A 21,679-nucleotide genomic window follows, 5' to 3' on the forward strand; every position below is an offset into this window, starting at 1 on the left:
CAAAGATATTAAAACAATGCACCAAAGTACAAATGGACAACGCAAACATAACTATTTTAACACATCCCGCACACTACAGTCCAAAAAGGATTCCGCATTACTTCCTGAAATGAACAACTATCTTCATCCTACATCCTTATGCTACTAATTATACAAGTTGGCCAGACCAGTATAACAAGCAAGACACAAAGGAACAAACTTAACGCAACAAATATCAGGAAACAACGCGCACACCATAGACTAAGAACAAGCACTCGCATAACTCATCCATACTACGGGAAACCACACATACACATCAAGCACACCTCAGCACCACTCGTGCACACAACAAGCACTTACGTAGCTGGGAAACCACGTGCACACAGAACAAACCCAAATTGGACATATGCGGCAAACAACTTGTACACAAGCTAATAAGTGGCTCAACAGCCTGACGCCAACTCACACACAACACCATTTGGGAACAAAGCTTGTTGAAATAAACATCAACACCCAAACAACACAACCAAGGGGTGGCCATATACCACATAGCCCCCACAAACATGAGCTAATGAGTCGCCTAACATCTAGAAACACTCACACACAACACTAGTTGTGGAACAACTCTTGTTAAATTAGCATCAACACCCAAACAACACAACCAAGGGGTGACCATATACCACATAGCCCCCACAAACATGAGATAATGAGTCGCCTAACATCTAGACACGCTCACACACAACACTAGTTGTGGAACAACTCTTGTTGAATTAGCATCAACACCCAAACCACACAACCAAGGGGTGACCATATACCACATAGCCCCCAGAAACATGAGTTAATGAGTCGCCAATCATCTAACACAACCCACACACAACACTAGTTGTGAAACAACTCTTGGTGAAACAAACACCAACCCCAAAACAAGATAACCAATGAGCGACCATATACAGCATAGCCCTCTAATACCCATGTGACCACATACAACATAGCCACTACAAGCCCACAAATATAGTGGCTTCTCACACACAAGACCTGTTGTGAAACAGCTCCTGGTGATTTAAACACCAACCCAAAACCACAGTGACCTCCATACCTGCCACCAAACCACACCATAATGAGGAACTATACCGCAGTCAACTCTCACCACACACAACCAAATAAGATCTCCACTCACACACAACAGCAATAAGAAACAGATCTTAGTGCCTGCACCCATCCTCATGCACCCTTAGCATTGCATCAAACACATTCCCAGACAGTCACCACTCAAACTGGAAACATCCTAAAGACAGCAACCAAAATTTGTCCACACTGTTGTTTGTCAAATTCAGCGACAATTGTCCCATCAAAGTGTCTGCATCGTAGATCCTCTTCGATCACTAGAACATTTTCCTTTTTCAGCCACGGATTGCAGTAACAACATCGCTCCGATAAGTTGACCTTCCTCTTACTGCATCCTTCACGCTGCTCTCACACAAACTTGAGAAAACAGATAACACTGTCCAATACGGTCTTCATGCAGGCACTTTAACAATCCAAATGCCCTATCCCAGATCGCACTGCCTTTTTTCTTCCGCTGGCAATAATCCAAATAACTTCGTTGGCTGTCTTTTTTTTTAATGAGTAAATAGATGCCACCATACAAAGTACTCCGCACTATTCTCTTTCTCACCTTCTTTCCTTAAATCCCTTCTTATTCTTTGAAAAACGAAAAGTCATTAATATATGCTGGCTTAAAAAAACTCACTTTTTTTCATACTTCTTTTGAATACCAGACATCCGCTCCTCCTTTCTCCTTGTACCGTAACTAACACCTCAATAACAGTCCCGTTTCTTCTTCGGACCGGGTTGCCTAGCAACGCCTTTTCCATGATGTCCGCCACGTTTCTTTGCGACGTAATTACGCCATTTCCGCTTCTTGCCACGCCGCTCTCAGGATTCCAAGGATGCCTCCACGCACAGCACCATTCCACGGATTCCAACCGTGAGTTCTGCGTTGGCACGCTCCTCTCTTTATTTTCAAATAATTGCCCGAAGTCACCGCTACTACAAATGTGCCGGATTCTTTCTTTTTTTTTCTCAGAAATGTTCACGCACTGCCAACACGCCGATAAAGTTTCTAATCCCAAAGCGCTGATCCCTTCTGCCTTGCAAAAGCTTTTTTTTTAACAGTTACAGCGCTAATCCTTTCTGCCTTGCAAAAGTTTCTTTTTAACAGTTACAGCGCTAATTCTTTCTGCTTTGCCAAGATACTTTAAACTGACAATCAAGCAGACCACAGTGATACTCCACACTGCTGCTGGTAATTTAAACAAGATTTTCTCTGTAAAAACTGGCAAATCTTGGTAACTGGCAAATCTTGGTTTCAGGGCGACCGATGTCCGGGTCACTGATGGGGTTTGTTTGCCAGCCAAAGTTACACACACACTTTACATCCAAATTTAAAGTCTTTTACCTCTAGTTTTCATTTCTCTTCTTCAACAGTACCTCTGTGCTACCGTTTCATTCTTCCTTTTTCTTCTCTCCTTGGTTACAAACAATTTGTAAACAATGGCATAGTCCATGTTAACCAGAGAATCTGGTCTCTAGTTCTTACAATATATAGGTTTCTCTTCCTTTTTATCGGACTAATAAAACCTTTGACATTCCAGGAAACAACTACAAATGATAAAACAAGTACAAATAAATATAAAGAAATGGTTCAACAAAAGTAACAAGTTCAACAAAAATGGGGAAATTACTAGGCGAGGAAAGAGAGGAGAAGGTGGACATACAAGGATAGAGGGAAAAGCAGGAAAAGAAGAGACAGCACATGTAAAATAATGATGACTGCAAAAAGAATGTACATTAGCATAGAGTTCATGACAGCACAGGGTGAAGATGGCACAGCAAGGATTCACAAAGCATTGCTGAACGAGCGTGACAAAACAATACGATAATACAACAGAAAACAAGAAGACTTTAAAAAAGAAAAAGGTTAGTTAGCAGAGGGGATATAAACAAAGAAAAATAATATGAAGGCCTATGCAAAGTAATCAGAAGTTAAAGCCTATGGTAGATTTTTGAGGAACCACGTAGAATACATTCAGCTCATAGAAGGACCAGAAGTCTCCATTGAACTGGCGGAGTGAAGATGAAGAAAGAGTCTACGATTTGCTGGTTTTGTGCAGGAGGACGTTTTGGTCCAAAAAGTCCCTTTAAAAGAGACAGGGATGAAACAGTCCAAAACAAGCTCCTAAAGGCTGAAGTTGAGGACAAAGTTTGAGAAATTACTTTCTTCTAGCCACCCTGGCTTTTAAAACATCTTGCAATATAAAAATATGTCTTCCCACTCAAAGAAGTTGCTTTTGGTCTTAGCTGCAGGTATTACATCTGTTTCTATTTTCTAAGTCCTATGAATGCATTTGTAACAGCACCTCCTCCATTTCAAAAGCTGAAATTTTACTCACTTCCTCCTTCACATCACTGATGCTTTGCTCCATTGCTGAGACTCTTGCATTCATTTCAGACCCTTTGTCATCCAGACGTTGAATGCGAGTGCAGGTTTTCTCAACAAATGGGCACAGCGCTCTTATTTCATCAAGTAAGAGTGATAGTTAGATAGGTGATGAAGATTTGACAGGAATAGGTGGGTCTTGTTTAATCTGTTTATGGGTATACATACCTTTGCTGGTTTTAAGAGAAGTTATTGATGAGGAGGACAACTTTAAAGAAGTTGATGGTAAGATGTTTGAAATAGATCAAGTGTCTACCTTTAATGAAAACAGTGACTTCTGAGAAGAGGACTCTGCTTAATGAGAAGAAAATTGATATTTCTTTAGTCTGTCTATACAAGTTGTAATCCCACATCCTAATACCAGCACAAAGGAAGCAACTGAGGTGATTGAGGCAGGTCTATAAAAGTTCTGTTGACCTCTTCCCGGAGCATGCCAGATGGAATCCAAAAACTGCCTGCAAGGAAGGGGCGTGGCTAGCAGCCGAAGATGGCGGCAGCATAGAAGGCGAGCTCCGCGGTTGAAGCGGCCTCCTCGACGATCCGACCACTAATCCGGCACACAAACAACTCCTACGGGACAGGATCGACGCCCAGGACCGGGCGGCACAAATCGAAACAATCGGAACGAAAATCCGACATCGGGAAGTACAGTTCCGAGAGACGCCCGTGCGGGCAGCAGAAAAGGCCTACAGCCGGGCCGCAGACTGAAGCGGCGAGCCGACAGGAAGTGCCACAATCAGGGCGAGACAACACCGGAAGCGCCCGCTCGTGGATGAGCTAGTGACGCAGGAAGTAACAGCGCCATCGCCGAATCTGAGGGGCTGGAGACCGGAGGACCAAACATCCGGATCGGTAACTCCGTGGTGGTTCAGAAGCTCCCACTGAACGTACGGAAGCAAAAAGATCCCTGCGACCTCCGGGCCGAGGCCGCCATCTTGGACACGAAGCACGGGTGAGCCCGGGGTGCGGCACAGCGAAAAGACCGCGCGGACCTCCCCGAGAACTGACAGTCTTGGTGGACAATAGAACTCATCCTATAGACCACGGGCTGCCCGGTGAAACAGAGTGCAAAATCCGTCGCATAGTGGCGCGACCGGAGGCGGAGGCGAGCAGGAGCATATCCGGACTCAACTACCACGCAGGCCCCAGGGCACGGATTCAACCTCTCGGAGCCCCATGCCCCTCATGCGATGATATACTCCGAGACAATCGATCCGTAGAGGCATTGCGCAACGGCTAAGACCTACATACGGAGATTGAGCGGCGATTAGGGCTTACCAAGAAGGGCGGGCTGCTTCAGAGACAGACTTCGATCAGTGGCCCTTGAGACCGATCGGCCCAACTCCGGTGAGAGTACAGTGAACAGACGCCCGCCGCAAGGGTTTCATCTCAACGGTCATAACATCATTTGGGAACTGATTCCGTAACAAACGACCTCTGCGGACCGTGGCGGAAGGGTCCGCCAGGATGGCAGGAAAAGCGGTGCAAGCTCGACTTGAAAGATATGCCTACGATAAGTCTACCTCCTCCCCGCCAGACGCGAAACAACAGGCGGGTAAAACCGCGGACACAGCGGGGGGCAAGAAAGCGACCTTGGACGACGGGCAACAGTGGGATCGATCTCAGCAGAAATAACTCTCATACGTGCGGACTTCCATAAAATGACTGAAAAAGTGAATGCAATGGAAGTAGTGACCAAATCGTTGGCGGAAGTTGTCTCCGAATTGCAAATAAGTATGGAGCGGATCACGAAAGAAAACAAGGAGCTGCGGAGCAAGCTGGATGACCAGGAAGGGCGCTCAAGGCGGAACAACATCCGTATCATAGGGGTTCCGGAATCGGAAGACACAAGGGCGATGGACCTATATGTCGAAGATCTGATCAAGCAAAGCCTTCAGCCCAAGGGTCTCTCCACCTTCTTTACAGTGGAAAGAGCGCACCGAGTTCCCAGGGGACGCCCGAAAACCGGGGCTAACCCAAGGCCGATCATTGCTCGGCTCTTCAATTTCAGAGACAGGGATGCGATCCTACAGGCAGCAAGAACTTCACCCCCCATCAGGATACAGAACTCCACTCTGGCATTTTTCCCTGACTATACGGCGGAAGTCGCACGTAGAATGAGAACTTTTTTTGAGGTTAAAAAAGAACTTAGGGCGAGGGAGATTCCCTATTCGATGCTTTTTCCAGCAAGACTGAGGATAGTGGCGGACAATAAAGCATGGTTCTTCGACACTCCGGAGGCTGCTCAGGATTGGCTGGAGGGATGGAGAACAGCAGGCCTGCCTCGCCGTTCCAACAGGTCAAACAAACACCGCAATAACGGACCCCACACGGGATCCCAGTCATCTGGGGAGAAGCAGACTTACACTCACCTCTAAACGACGTACCAGAAACAGAAGACAATGAGGACCAATGACTTCCCGATGTGGCCTATCTAGGCCAATAGTGCCGCTGACCGGGGGTGCTGCCATGGACACTGGGCAGAGATCCTCCGTGGTCAAGAAGGGGGGCCGCCGACTCCGGAGAGTCCTTCACCCCAGCGAGCAAGTACTGTGTTTTGGGTGGGGATCGGGCACTCTGCTGAGTTGGGGGGGCGGGCAGTTTTAGGTCCGTTTAGCAGGGGGGCAGGGTGGGGGGGTGTTGGGGGCGAGGGGTTTTGCATTGTTTAAATTGTTCTACCGGTCAAGATTGGAACTATATGGTACATACCAACCGAAAGGCGACACATTGGACATGTGCTCGCTCACGAGCACCACGACACACTAAGGTTGGACACCACAGATACTATGGCACACACCACGCGGGTTGACGCAGATAGGGAGGTAGCCAGGACAAGACAGGTGACACCACTGTGCCTCATGACATGGAACGTTAGGGGTCTGGGGGATAAAGTTAAAAGAGGTTTGGTTCTACACAGCATAAAACGACTAAACCCAGACCTGGTCCTACTCCAAGAAACACACTTAACGGGCACAGTAACCAAAGCACTTGATAGGAAGGGCTACAGCATGATTGTACACTCAGAATTCACTAGGGGGTCCCGTGGCACAGGGATTCTGATGCACCGCTCATCGAGATTCATACTCCAGTCCACGAAATCAGACACACAGGGACGTTTTGCGGCGGCACATGGGCAATGGGAAGGACGACCGCTCAATGTGGTCTCGATCTATATCCCGCCGGCACTACATGCTGTCGCACTACCAGAATTGGGGAAATTCCTGCTAGACCTTCCAGAGGGTGATCTCATTGTGGGTGGGGACTTCAATGCAGTAGCACACAACACACACAACAGATTCCCGTGAGAACCCAGTCTCCCGGGCCCTCCCGACTACATGATTTTATGGAAGCACATGGCTTGGTGGACCTCTGGCGGCGATTCCACCCAGACGACCAACAATACAAATTTCATTCAGCGGTCCATGATAGTTTGTCTCTGATCGACTATTTCCGAACACTGGGACACGGCACCCTCACTATAGAAGACATACAAATCAAACCACGGGGTGTTTTGGATCACTCTCCCTTGACACTGAGCCTCTCCAACCCTGGACGTACCCGGACACGCATCTACCCGATTTACCCGGGATACCTTAAAGTACCATTAGTAGCGAAAGCACTAAAGAGGGAAAGAAGGACATACTTCCCTGAGAACGTAGGGTCCGTTAAATCCCCCATTGTCCTGTGGGAAGCGTACAAAACGGTTCTCCGGGGACAGGCTATTTCCACTATCACAAGATACAAACGAACCCAAAAACAAGAGCTCGTAGACCTAGAAGACAGGCTTGCCAAGGCCAATAGAGATCATGAGACTGACCCGACGAGGGACACGCTACACAGACTTCGTCTGTGTCAGCAGCGTCATACCGACCACATACGCCGCAAGGTAACAGACAATATAGCGACAACAGCCCACAGAATCTACGATGTAGGTGACAAAGCCGGCAGACTTATTGCCTGGTTAGAGAAAAAACGGGAGGGGCAGAGGGCTATCCTACACTTGAGAGATCCTGCAGGGGTATTACAAACTCGTCCCTCATTGATAGTAGAACTTTTGGCGGACCACTTTCTAACAGTATATTCCCCTGAATTCGAAGTTACTCGAGAGATGGCGGAGGCGTCTCTCGTAGGAATACCCACCCGCACCTTGTCACAGGACAACAGAGACGAGTTGGAAATGGACCTGACTGCCCAAGAGCTACAGATAGCCATCAATGCACTACACTCGAGATAAGCGTTAGGTCCCAATGGGATACCGATTGAATGGTATAAGACCAAGTCGGAAACGCTTGCGACCCCCCTACTAAATATGTTTAAGGCCAGCCTGGAACAGGGACAGTTGCCGCCTGACCAACGCGCAGCGACTATAATAGCAATACCAAAACCCGGCAAGCCACCTGAGGACTGCGGGTCATACCGCCCAATATCTCTACTTAATGCCGAGAGTAAGATCTTAGCGAAAATACTAGCCAACAGACTGTTACCTCATTTGGCGCACCTAATACATCCTGATCAATCCGGATTCATGCCGCACAGGAGTACGGCGATGAATCTTAGACGCCTACACGGCGTGATGGCACGGGCTCCATTACTGTCAGAACCAGCAGCTATCCTGTCACTTGACGCCAAAATGGCGTTTGACCTGGTGGAATGGCGATACCTCTTTGCGGTACTGGAGCATATGGGTTTCGGCCCAAAATTTGTAGCATGGATTAGACTTTTATATAAAAACCCAGTAGCCAGGGTGACAGCAAATGGCCACATCTCGAGAGAAATACCACTAGCGAGGTGAACGAGACAAGGGTGCCCACTCTCGCCGCTCCTGTTCGCATTGGTTCTGGAGCCCTTAGCCACCATCATCAGGACTACACAGTTACTGAAGGGCATACGGTGGGGAGGCGACTGGGAAGACAGGGTGTCATTATATGCCGATGACATGTTGATCTATCTAACGGACTTAGCAACGGGTATTCCGGTACTGCTGGCCTTGTGTGAGAGGCACGGCACAGCCTCGGGGTGCAAAATAAAAGAAATCTGTGCTCTATATGCTTCACGGCACGCCGCCGACCCTAAGTGCGGACTGCCCATTACTATTAGAATCCACCTCCTTTAAGTATCTAGGGATCCAAATTACACGAGAGTATGCAACCTTTCAGGACTTAAATCTCAGGCCGCTGCTTGACAGACTTGAATCAGACGTGCGTCACTGGAAGACCCTCCCATTAACACTGTTGGGCAGAGCCGCACTTTTCAAAATGATGGCGCTACCCCGTTTCCTATATGTTCTGGAAAATACGCCAATGTTGATCCCATCATCGTTCTTTCGACAACTGTCGACTCAACTGTCCAGCCTACTGTGGGGAAACAGACCAGTCACATGTGAAATTGATTCAAGACTGGTATAGTGGGGGGATAGCGCTCCCAAACTTGGAACTATATTACTGGGCAGTCCACCTCAAAGTGATTAACCAGTGGATACACAGGCCACAGGACGATCCGGCATATATGGCGGATAGGAGGCAGTTAGGTACAAACACGCTTCTGGCCCCACTCTACAATAAAGGATTGATGGCAAAACTCAGCGGCCCAACTAAACATACTGTGACGCTATGGCACAAAGCCCAAACCCGACTGAAATGGGAGGGAGTAGTTACACGACTCACACCCCTATTGGACTCCAGAATTTTTGGGAATCTAAGACACAGTAAAGGCTTCAAACACTGGGACAATATTGGGATATCCACGGTGGGTGATATGTGGACAAAGGATGGGGTGGTTTCATTTGAGACCCTGAGGGAACAGTACGAATTGGGCATTACTGAAACATACCGATACATACAGATTCGTCACGCACTACTGGCAGCAATAGAACCAGGCACTAATGTCCCAGAATCAGCCCCATTGGAGGAGCGACTACTTACAGACTACATGGAGGCCAGTGCAACCTCCTCACTTACCGTAAACTCATAAACAACCTACCTGACCCGTTGCAGAAATTGAAGGAAAAGTGGGAGGGGGAATTAGGAGACATAGATGAGACGGAATGGAATGCAGCACTGGCGTCGCCTAAAGAAGCTGGCATCTCATCAAGATTTAGACTGGTGCAATTTAAAATATTGCACCGAGTATACTATACACGCACCACTCTGCACAAAATCCACAGAGCAGACCACCCCTACTGCCTGAGACATTGCGGAGAGGAGGGCACATTATATCACACCCTATGGTCCTGTCCCAATATGGTGGACTATTGGCGGAGAGTAACACGCACGATGGCCCAAACCTTACAAATCCCAATAACACCTGACCCCCGAGTTTGTCTGTTGAATGTGTGGGGCCCAAACGACTTGACATCATATGGAAGGTAATGGGTGGTCATCGGCACGATGTTAGCTAAGCGAGATATAGCGCAGAAATGGGGATCATCCGAGACACCGACCCTGGCGCAGTGGTGCCAGAATATGGACTTGCTTATGGTGGTGGAACGGGCAGTGTACCAACAGAGAGCCAACCAACGTAAATGGAACAAAATATGGACACCTTGGAACACGTATAGGGGGAGCTGTGTGAGCCGTTGCCACAAGAGGAAGACATGGATAGCTCAGGGGATGAGGAGGAAGCTGAGTAGGGGGGAACGGAATGTGGAGAGGGGTGCTGACAGGGTAATCCCAGAGTCTGCCGGACTAGTAGGGTTGGCATAATAGATCTGCAAATTGTGATATTAACGGCCTTGCCCATTGTAAAGGTTGATTTGAATGCTCTACTTAATCTATCTAAATTGTACCAACTATCCAATCAAAGACCTTACAGTTAAGAGTTGTTTATTAAAAAAGAAAAAAGTTGCACTATTGGTTGACTGCAGCAGAATGTTGACGCTGCAGCCGACGGTGGAATATGACTGTGATTATTACTATGTGATGCAACAATAAAAACAAATTAAAAAAAATAACTGCCTGCAAAGTTATCATGGAGCAGAACAGGAGAAATGTGCAAAGAAATAGGTGTTAGTAAATATGACCATTCAACCTGAAGGCTGCAGCATTACAGGACCAGGAGAACAATCCATTACTCACAGTTGAGATGCTTAAAAAATGCCCGTTGTTGTGAGTGGCAGGACTTTGAATAACGTAATGCTGAGCTATGCCCTCAATGGTGACAATAAGCAGTTCCTCACTGGTCCTGTGGTATAAAAGGTCTGCAAAGCGCTTCACAAGGTCAATATATAGGAAGATTGATCACGTCGCTATGTATAGCATATGCAGTCAAGGGTGAATAAATGAAGCAGAGTTATTGACAAACTGTTAGCATGTCAAAATGTAATAGTTCTTTAAAGCAGTAGCAAGAGGCAGCTGAAGGTGACGAAAAACCTCTTTAGAAAAGAAACAACCTTATTTTAGAGTGAGGGGAGGAGTTCCAGTACAGATGCAAAATGAATATAAAATGGCCGCAGTTGTAAGAAAGTAGAGAAAAGACACTAGTGCAACATCAAATGAAAGCTACAAGTATTTCCATCCTCACCCAGTCATTTATTTAAGGTCTCAGCGGTTCATAGGTTCAATATCTCATTTTAGGATGAGGGGAAGAGCTCTGATATAAATGTGGAATGAATATAAAATGGCCCCCACTGCGTGGAGGTAGAGAGCAGTCACTCATGCAACATCAAAAAAGACACAGAAAATGGCAGCTAAAGTTTTTTTCATGTTCACCCAGTGGTTATTTTAGGTCTTAGGCGTTCATTAATTCAATTTAAATGCTCGATAGTCAGCAAATGCGCTCTGACGATGCGTGGAGCTCCCGGATTGAGCGGCCATCTTGGTTGGCGGTCAAACTCCGCCCCACACCTCTAGATCATAAAACACCTAAATAGGATGTATCCTTAGCAGTTAGCTACAAGGGGTAACCTGTAAAACAATAACAGATTAAGCTGCCCCTTGGGCACTCATAGTGGTTACACAGGTAGTGAGGGCACTGATCCTATTAGGGACACCGATTATGTTGAAAAAGTTTATGAGCAAGACGAAATTCTGAAAGAGGATAGCAAATATAGGTGGAATCAAAACGAGATTAATTCATTTATAGAGTATTCTTTTCTTATAATTAAACCTATCCATCCAATCCAAATCCCACCTGTAAACCTATATATATATATATATATATATATATATATATATATATATATATATATATATATATATATAAAACAATCCACAGGAGGTGTGAAACAGAAATCAGACATGACAGTGATTAGATCTTTGTGTTTCTGAACACTGCTGTCAGCATCACTAACTAGGATATTTTTCAAGTTCATGCATGCACTGTAGATAAAAAAAGAAACGTGCAGGTCTCTGGAATTTAATCATCCTGCTGTTTGGCAAATTATTATTACACAAATTAATACATTTACTGGAAATTAGATTAAAAAGAACTGATTCAGCAATATTTACTTTAATGTCCTTTGCAATTTCGCCTTCTAATTATCAAAGAATGCTTGGAAAACAAGGCTGTAGCGGAGTCGTTTACAAAGAGTAAATGCAATGATTACATTTCATCCATACAAGTATATTGCTTAAATGCAGTTTCTTACCTAATATCATTGGACATCTTTAAAAAAAAGATGATTTACTGAATTACTTTTTCGAATAATATATGTTAGCAAACAGGAGATTTTATAATACCCTGTAGTCAATGGGTGTGATAAAATCCACACAACTCTTAATTCCTACACTCATAATGTCCTACAGTTTCTAAAGATACCTCGAATTTAATAGTCCAATCGTGTTGAGGACCAACATATTCACTGGAATTTTAGCTTCTCGGTTGGGTAAGGTTATTTACACCATAATGATCCATGAAATTCAAGACCTTATCACTGAATGAGATGAGCTCACCAAAGATCTTGATTCAAGGCTGTACAAGGGTCATGCAGAAGCTAGTTTGAATTTGGAAAATTAATTTCATTAATTTGAGAGGGATTTTCTTGTGAGAGTTGTAGAGAAGATGAACCTAAATAACATCTTTATTTACATATTAAAATTATTATATATTAACATAAAGACCTATACATATGTTAGCCAGAATCAAAAAAAGGACTTCCCAATTGGGTTTGGTCATAAACACGTTTAAACACTCCTTCCATCCTTGTTTTCCCTTTTTATTGACCTAGTTTGGGTTTTTGAGATGGTACCAGATGATTGAAAACTAAAATTAGCTCTATATAAAGCAGTGCTGACTCTATTCTATTCTAACTTCATAAGGAGTACTGATTTTGGCCCACATGAATAAAAATAAGATTTAGCGATTCTGAAATATCGAGAAATAAGGAATCGCTATTAAAGAATCGTTAAACCGAATGCATGAAAAAAATCTGTAAATATTTGCGATTCCTTAAAAATTGCTAAAATATTTACCGATTACTTATTTACCGAATCTGTATTTGCAAATTCGTAATTACAGAATCGGTAAATGCAAAAGCGCTAATCGTCTCATGTAGATGAAATCACAAGTCTACCAAGGGTATGCCTCTATTAGTGGCTATGTGGTGCAACTTAGCACACGTTGCCACAATCTAACAGCATTTCTCCCGACTATACTGTAGTGCACCCCAGTCTTGGTAGGATGCGGAATCGTGATTTTAGTACTCCAAATGTCCTTTCTATCACATTGCGCGTCACTATGTGCGCACAATTGTAATGTCCCTCCCTTTGTGTGGCAGGATTCAGGTATGGGGTGAGTATGTAAGACCTCACAGGATATGCGCTATCACCGACAGGATGTGAGAGTTAAACATACATTAGTCACTGCTATATTTCCCCATGGCGAACGGTTTTGAAATACAGCATTACATATATTTACCTAGAAGATATCCTTCTCCAAACTCCCCCGCAAGTAGACGTCTGTGTATACCACTGAGTCAGAAGATGTAGGCATCATGTGCACTGACAGGGTAACTTGCCACTATGTCAGTGATGAGTATTTTGGAGTTGCATGTTACCTGTATGTTGAGTGAATGGTAAGATTTCCGGTTTGCGGTAGATAAATTAATTCACTGCAGGGGGACATATGAGTACATGCGTCCCATCGATACAACCAATCACGTGGGAACTGTGCAACTTGATAAAAATCTAATTTGGTTTGCATCAATTTCTGTGGTGTCGTGGGGAACCTGATGTGGTGGTGTATCCTCTGCAACATGGCATTTAGAAAACTGTTAAAAAAGCGTGATAGGGCACTTTGAGAGACCTCTCCAGCTGCTGCAATTACTTCCTGGAAGGTCCCTGAAGCTATGAGATGCAGGGAACACAGGACCTGCACATGGGTGGGTATTGCATGTGTCCTGCGGGTCTGCCGCTGCAGTATAGGGTCTAACTCAGCAATCAGATCTAGGATAGCTGAAGCATTCAGCCTATATTTATCATAGATCTCGTCCTCCGTCTGCCCTAGCAATGTGATACGCACTCTAAATATTCTCCCCTGAATTCTTCTTCTCCTGTGTGCTGCTGCTCTCAGCCTCATCCCCCTCGCCACGACGTAGAGCGCTGCAATTGTGGGTCATTGTGATGCATTCTGGGACTGTTTAAGTAGTTTGCTGATGATTTCCACCTGTTTTGCTTATGTGTAATTTTTACCACCTGATTTGAATTCTTCTAGTTTAAGGAATGCAAAAAGCGATTTTTGACCAAGTTCTGTATTTGCAAAGACGTGATGCATCTCATTTAGCGAATTATTAATTGTGCTTCATAAAGTACAGAATCGGTATTACTGATTCTTTATTTTTTGAAGTGCTAAAATTGCGAAAAACACTAATTTTTGGCAATTTTGCTTAATGCATCATAACTAGCTAGTTTACGAACGGAAACAGCATTTTTTACCAATTCGCAATGTTTCCGGTCACAAATTAGCTTGATGCATGTGGGCCTTAGTGTATAAACTATTATTGCAAATTTTTCAAATCTTCATTGATAGTAACATTGTTATGGTTGTCCTAAACTCCTGAACTCTCGAGAAATAAGAGACGAAAATTGTTTAAATATTTTTGAGTATGTGTACTTGCTACTGGGAACATTTAAGAACCATTTACTCCATTCCTGTGCTGCATAAACTGCGCTAGAACTAGTTATATGTTTGTGCGGATGGAAAAAACATGAAGGTCGGAATCTGGTGAATGTTTTTTGGAAACTACAGCTGGATTTAGGGTCTTATTATGAGTTTGGCAGTTTTCGTCTGGGACCGCCACTACAATGAACCAAGATAGATGTCCAGGCCTGTGGTGCACCCACCCGCAGGATTTCTAGTTGAATCTCGAGTGGGCGGTGAAGCGGCTGTGTCACAGGGGCAATCTGATAGGCTCATAAGAGAGCCTATCAAGCAGACTGCTGCTGTGACAATGCCACCTGTATATTCCTGCACAGTATGGCATGCACCATGTCTTGCATGCCACACTGTGCACGAATGGTGCAATTATAGCACACTCCCCATGACCAGATACACTAGGGGGCCCTGTTGGGAGCCCCCTCCTTGCCTTCCCATCAGATTTTTCATTGCAGGATCACTGGCATGCAATGGCTTGTGGAAGGGCAACTCGTAATATGGACAGTGGTGCTGGGATTGGCACTGCCTATATTTATCCACACTTTACACACTACCGGCACCACGGGATCCAGGATACTGGCATGCCGGCAGTGTTGTAACAGGCTGGTTGCGGTCCGACCACTATCCCAGGACTGCCGTACTCATAATAAGTCCCTTAGTGAAGTATTTTTTCTCTAGTGCTTAGTTGGACTACACACACTTGTGCATTTGTAAGAAATTAGATTACTGGTTGGGGGTGGGGGCTGAAACCCTTCTCAAGCAGCAACCATAATCCTTGTCAGGGTGAAGCCACAAGCAAACCCCAAATTTTCTAACTATCTGGCAGCTTGGCATAAGTCAATCAGGCTTAATTTAGAGGCAATGTGTAAAGTATTTAAGCAACACTTCAAACAGTAATATTGTGAAAACACCACACAAGAGTAACCCCACACCAGATTTGAAAAATAGGGTACGTTTCATAAATAAAACATGATGACAACAACAAAAATTCAACCAGTAAAACTGGAGATATGCAGTTTTGAAAATTTTAGTGGTAATAGTACCAAGATGCAGAAAGCGCCTACAGTGGTTATCTGGTTGTGCCAGAATGGGACAACGGCACATGTTCAGGCCGACTGTGATGGAGTGCAGACTGGCTACAGGAGCCCAATTAGGCCTCCTCAACAAGAGTACCTTCAATTGTGATTGTTGAGCTTTACGAGGTCCTGTGTCAAGAATGTTTTGCACAGCTGAGGCAATGCAAAGTCTGGCCTGGGTTACGACTCTCCTGTTGGATATTCCAACAATTTGAACGAGGTAAGCAAGATGGCGGTCGGCTAAGTTGATAGCTTGCAGCACTCTGACCAGCTGAGACCACAATGCCCTCCCCGTACCGATAGGAAAATAGTACCTGATATTTTAATTACCCTGCAGTTGCAGCTCGGTGAGGATTCTATTGTCTGCATCCCCAAGTGCAAAATATCAGCAGGACAGCAGGAGCTGCTATTGGCCTGCCGGAAACTCTGCTGCGCATTGCATCGTCTTGACTGCTGCTGCTTGGGGCACCACTCACCCATCGCAATGAAGCAGAAGGTTGTTCCGGGAGCAGCAAGAGGAAGGGTGAGTGTGGAGCCTATCACCGGGGCAGCCCTGCAGCTGATTCTGTTCCTATGGTGAGTACTCCTGTCATTGAGCCGGGCGTCGGCGGAGGAGTGGCTGCTGCGTGGCAGCCCAGGCGCCCAGGGAAACTGCAATCCAGAAAGTGCTCCGGAGAGGAAGGGAAAGGGAGGGGCTGTTCCCCAGCAGTACCTGCCCGGCCCTACCATAGTGGAACTACTCAGAGGCATCAAGTTGCGCCCGGACTCGGAAACACGGGGAAGTCAGAAGCTGGAGATGGGAGCATGGACTCAGAGTGCAGCGATCTCACTGAGAAGGACAAGGAGGTCAAGGAGTTGGACACAGATGCTCAGAAGGTAATGATAGGATCAATGTATAGCCCGGAGGCAAAGGCGCAGTAAAGTATTTCCCTGGCAGCGGTGAATCAGGTCAAACCCGAAACTGTACAGACTGCTGGCAATAGGGAAGAGGGTAAAGCCGGGGCAGTAAGGAAGACAATCACTTATGGGGTGGGGATGGAAAAGATGGTAAAGAGTGCAACAGATGTAATGCCCAACCCAAAATCCAAAAAGTCTTGACCGCAAGAGGGGGAGTAGAGGAGCTGGGGGAAGAATCTTCTAAAAATCCTCAACAAGGCACTAATAACTTCCCTGAGACTGAGAAATCACGGCGACAGGCTCCAAAGGGTAATAAAGAAAGCAGGGGAGGTATGAAGGAAATTGATTTGGAGGCAACAGACTGACCCTGATTCACAAAGGTAAACTTAGACCAAAAGTCTTAGTTTAGACCTAAAGTCCAACTTTACTATTAGTAAAGTTAGACTTTTGGTCTAAGTTTGGACCAAAAGTCTAACTTAGACCAAAAGTCTATCTTTAGAAGAAGCAAAGTTAGACTTTTGGTCTACGTTGGACTTTTGGTCTAAACTTAGATCAAAAATAGGCCTGAGCGTTAAATTCCGTTCCACTCGCGGAATTTGCGGAATTAGGGTAATTTCTTGTTCAGCGGAGAGCGCGGAATTGCCAAAAATTCCGCGTTCCGCGACTTCGGTGAATTTTTTGCTTGTTCACACTTTCAAAATGCCTGTTCGCAAGATATTTCTCCCCTAACACACAAACAGCGTTCGCAAACAGGAAAAAAGCATAGCGAACAGGTGGAACAAGTAATTAGAGAGATTTTTACAGTTTCGCAGAGCTTTGGGTAGCGCTACTATGCAAATACCGCCCACCTCTATTCAAAAGTCTTACTTTGCTAGTAGTGAAGTTAGACATTACGTCTAACTTAGACTTTTGGTCTATGTTTACCCTTATGATTCAGGCCCACAGTTTTACTCATTATTGGATAATACCCGAATCTGTGTCATTATCTGAGACATGCAAGAGTCTACTTGTCACCCGCGGGGTGAATTCTGCTGCTACCCTGCGCAAAGTTGATAGGAAAACAGGGTCAGTAGACAAAACCCAGAAGAAAGAATAAGACCTGAATTAGGATTACTCTCAAACTAACCAGCTTGTGGGGATTGCCGGGGGTAAAGCTTTTGACTCTGAAGGCACTTTAACATTAGATGTCATCCTACAATGCATTATGTCACACTGCGAAGAAACAAGGCAGGATAGCTGCCGCTCTCAAACTGCTATCTGTAAGGTGCAAGGCACTGTATGGAAAGATGCACAGATATGCAGTAATATCAGCTAGCGGCTAGTTGACTTAGAGTCTAGAACCAGAGCCCTGGAGGTGGACATTGCAAGTACCCAGGGCCATACAGAGTAACGTAATTCCAGACTGGTTGACATCGAATGGAAACTAATAGACCAGGAAAATCCCCAATGGCGCAACACCTCGTGGTTTCTAGGTATTCCTGAGAACAAGGTTTGCTTTTCTGCCCTAGAGTTGTATTGCATAGTATTTTGTACTGTGCTCCTTCTGCCTATGTGACCATTTTAATTGTATTTTGTATTGTGCTCCTTTTGCTCATGTGACCATTTTAATTGTGCTCCTTCTGCTTATGTGACCATTTTATTTGTATTTGGTATCTGGCTTCTGCTCTCTGTGACCGCTTCTTCCCGCTTGCTTCTCTGCCAGCTTTCCCACCGTTGCATCCCCTGCGGCCCGCCCCCCGCTCGCCCATTCGTCTGTCCCCCCTCCCAGCTGCTCTTCCCTCCCACATCCCCATCTTATGGCGGCCGAGGGCATGATGAAGACGTGCCCAAGGCAAGCCCATCTGCGCCGGTCCGTGCAGAATTCCTGGCCCCTGCGATCACCACAATGCCCGACTACCCTATGATGCCAGCACCCTCCACACACTCAACCCCGGACGAGAACACACCTGTTACCAGGCCACCCCGAAGCGCAACCAAGGACCCTTCACCTGCCGGAAAATGCAGCTTCACCAGCACCGCCAACCAAAGAACCCAACTACCTCAGATGCACCCTCCTCAACACCTGCACCGCTGCAAACACGCCATCGAACTCTGGGACCTTCTCGACTCATCTTCCCCAGACGTCGCCTTCCTTATGGAGACCTGGCTGAACCCCACCTCCGCTCCTGACTTCACTATAGCCATCCCGGAGGGCTACAAGATCACCCGCAGGGACCATACCAATGGCGTAGGAGGAGGAATCGCCATTGTCTACAGGAACACCCTCAAAGTCTCGACCAAAACCGATGACACCCTCAGCACCGCCCAACACATGCACTTCCAGATCCACACCGACCCCAACACCACCCTCAGATGAACCCTCATCTACAGACCCCCGGACCCTCACCACAGTTCAGCGACTCCATCACCAACTTCATCAGCACACACGCCCATGCCTCCATGGACTACATCCTCTTCAGGGATCTGAACTTCCACTTCGAGAATAACAACGACACCAACTCCACCAGCCTGATCGACAACCTCACCAACTTCGGACTCAGACAGATCGTGACAACACCCACCCATGTTGCTGGCCAAACGCTCGACCCCATCTTCAACGCAAGCCCCCACGTCACCTTCAACCACACCACTGAATCCCACTGAACTGACCACCACTGCATCCATTTAACCTTCAGGAAGCCCACCACGCACCACCACACCCAACTAATGCATCAACGTTGCTGGAGCAAAGTCACCATTGACCAGCTAACCACCACCCTTGCCCAGAGCCCACCCTCTGACTCCACCAACCCGGACGCCGCCGCCCGCAACCTCTGACAATGGATCAACAACTGAGCCAACACCCTCGCCCCGCTCAAGACACCCTCCAATAGCCACACCAGCAAGAAAGCCACCTGGTTCACCGAAGACCTCCAGACCTCCAAACGAACATGCCAAAATCTGGAGAAGAACTGCTCCCGAATAAACACCAGACAGCTATGCAGCCCACAAGAACGCCACCCGAAGACACCATCAACTCATCAGAGCCGCCAAGAGGGCCTCATTTAAAGACAACCTAGATCACTATGCACACAACAGCAAAGAGCTCTTCAACATTGTGAAGGAACTCTCCAACCCCAGCCCCAACACCAATGACATCCCGCCTTCGCAAGACCTGTGTGACTCGCTGGACACGTTCTTCCACTGCAAGATCGCTGACATCCACGACAGCTTCAATGCCACGACCTCCCCAACAACCACCGCCCCCACGACCAACACCTGCACCAACCGCCTGCTCTCCTGGACCAGCATCAACGACGAGGATACCAATGAGATCATGAACACCATCCACTCCAGATCACTGTTAGACCCATGCCCTCACCACATCTTCAACAAAGCTAGCACAGCCATCCCACCCCATCTCCAGAAAGTAATCAACATCTCCTTCGAGACAGCAACCTTCCTGGAAAGCTGGAAGCACGCGGTGATCAACTCCTTTCTCAAGAAACTCAAGGCGGACCCCAAGGACCTCAAGAACTTCCGACCCATCTCCCTGCTCCCGTTCCCAGCGAAGGTCACCTAGAAAATCGTCAACAAACAACTGACCTGCTACCTCGAGGAGAACAGCATCCTGGACCCGTCCGAGACGCAACCACAGCACCGAAACCGCCCTCATCGCCGCCACCGATGAGATCAGGACTCTGCTTGACATTGGTGAAACAGCAGCCCTCCTACTCCTGGACCTGTCAGCCGCCTCCGACATGGTCTGCCACATCACGCTACGAACACTCCTAGAGGACACCTGGATCCAAGAGAAGGCCCTGGACTGGACCACATCCTTCCTCTCCAGCAAAACTCAGAGCGCTCGCCTCCCCCCCTTCCGCTCACATCCCACCGATATCAACTGCAGCGTACCCCAGGGCTCTTCCCTCAGCCCGACACTGTTTAACATCTACATGGCACCCCTCGCCCACGTCACCTGATAACACGACCTCAACATCATCTCCTACGCCGAAGACACCCAGCTGATCATCTCCCTCACCAAAGACCCTCACATCGCCAAAACCAACCTCCACGAAGGAATTAAGGCCGTCACCGAATGGATGAGGAACAGCCAACTGTAGCTGAACTCGGACAAGACGGAGGTCCTCATCCTCGACTCCACCCCTTTGGCCTGGGATGACTCATGGTGGCCAACAACACTAGGAATAGCCCCGACTCACACTGACCATGCACTCAACCTAGGGGTCATCCTCGACTCCACCCTCTCCATGACTAAAGAGGTCAACGCCGTCTCCTCATCCAGCTTCAACACACTTCGAATGCTCTACTGGATCTTCAAGTGGATCCCCACTGAAACGAGAAGAACATTCACCCAGGCCCTCGTCACCAGCAGGCTGGACTATGGAAAGCCCTCTACACAGGATCGTCAGCCAAGCTCCTGAGACACCTGCAACACATTAAGAACGCCTCTGCACGTCTGATCCTCTACATCCCCTGCCGCAGCCATATCACACCCCACCTGAGAGTCCTGCACTGGCTCCCCATCAACAAGAGAATAACCTTCAAGCTCTTCCACAACACAGGCCCAGCATACCTCAACAGACGACTCAGCTTCTACACCCCCACCCGCCAGCTCTGCTCCCCGGCCTCGCCCTCGCCACAGTCCCCCGCATCCGAAGAACGACCGCCGCCGGCAGATCCTTCTTCCGCCTAGCTGCACTTTCGTGATATCGGTTCACATCATGATTTTGCATGTTTGACATTCTACTATTACTGTGTAAACCCTTTGTTTTGTGTATACAGTATGCTGATAGCTATATCCTTCTATTATAGAGCTCCCAGATGAAGGGCATTCACGCCCGAAATGCATTGGAGCATTTTTTTGGAGCATTTACTCAAATGTATTTGATTTACTAAAAAAAAAGATTGAATGGAGAAGAATCCATACATTAATTCATCTATTTGAATGATCGAAAGATATCTAATAAAGTTTGGAATTTAACTACTACATTTTACAGAGGAGTCTTTCATTTAAGGAACCAAAGGTGTGCCAGATACAGGGATGCTTCCAGATTTCTTTTGGCTGCACTTCTTTATCGCTATTATTACAACAGGCCTGAGAAGAAAATTAAATAGGTCAAAAGCATGGCAGAGGAAT

Source organism: Lissotriton vulgaris, chromosome 3_1 (assembly GCF_964263255.1).
Source record: "Lissotriton vulgaris chromosome 3_1, aLisVul1.2, whole genome shotgun sequence".
NCBI lineage: Eukaryota > Metazoa > Chordata > Amphibia > Caudata > Salamandridae > Lissotriton > Lissotriton vulgaris.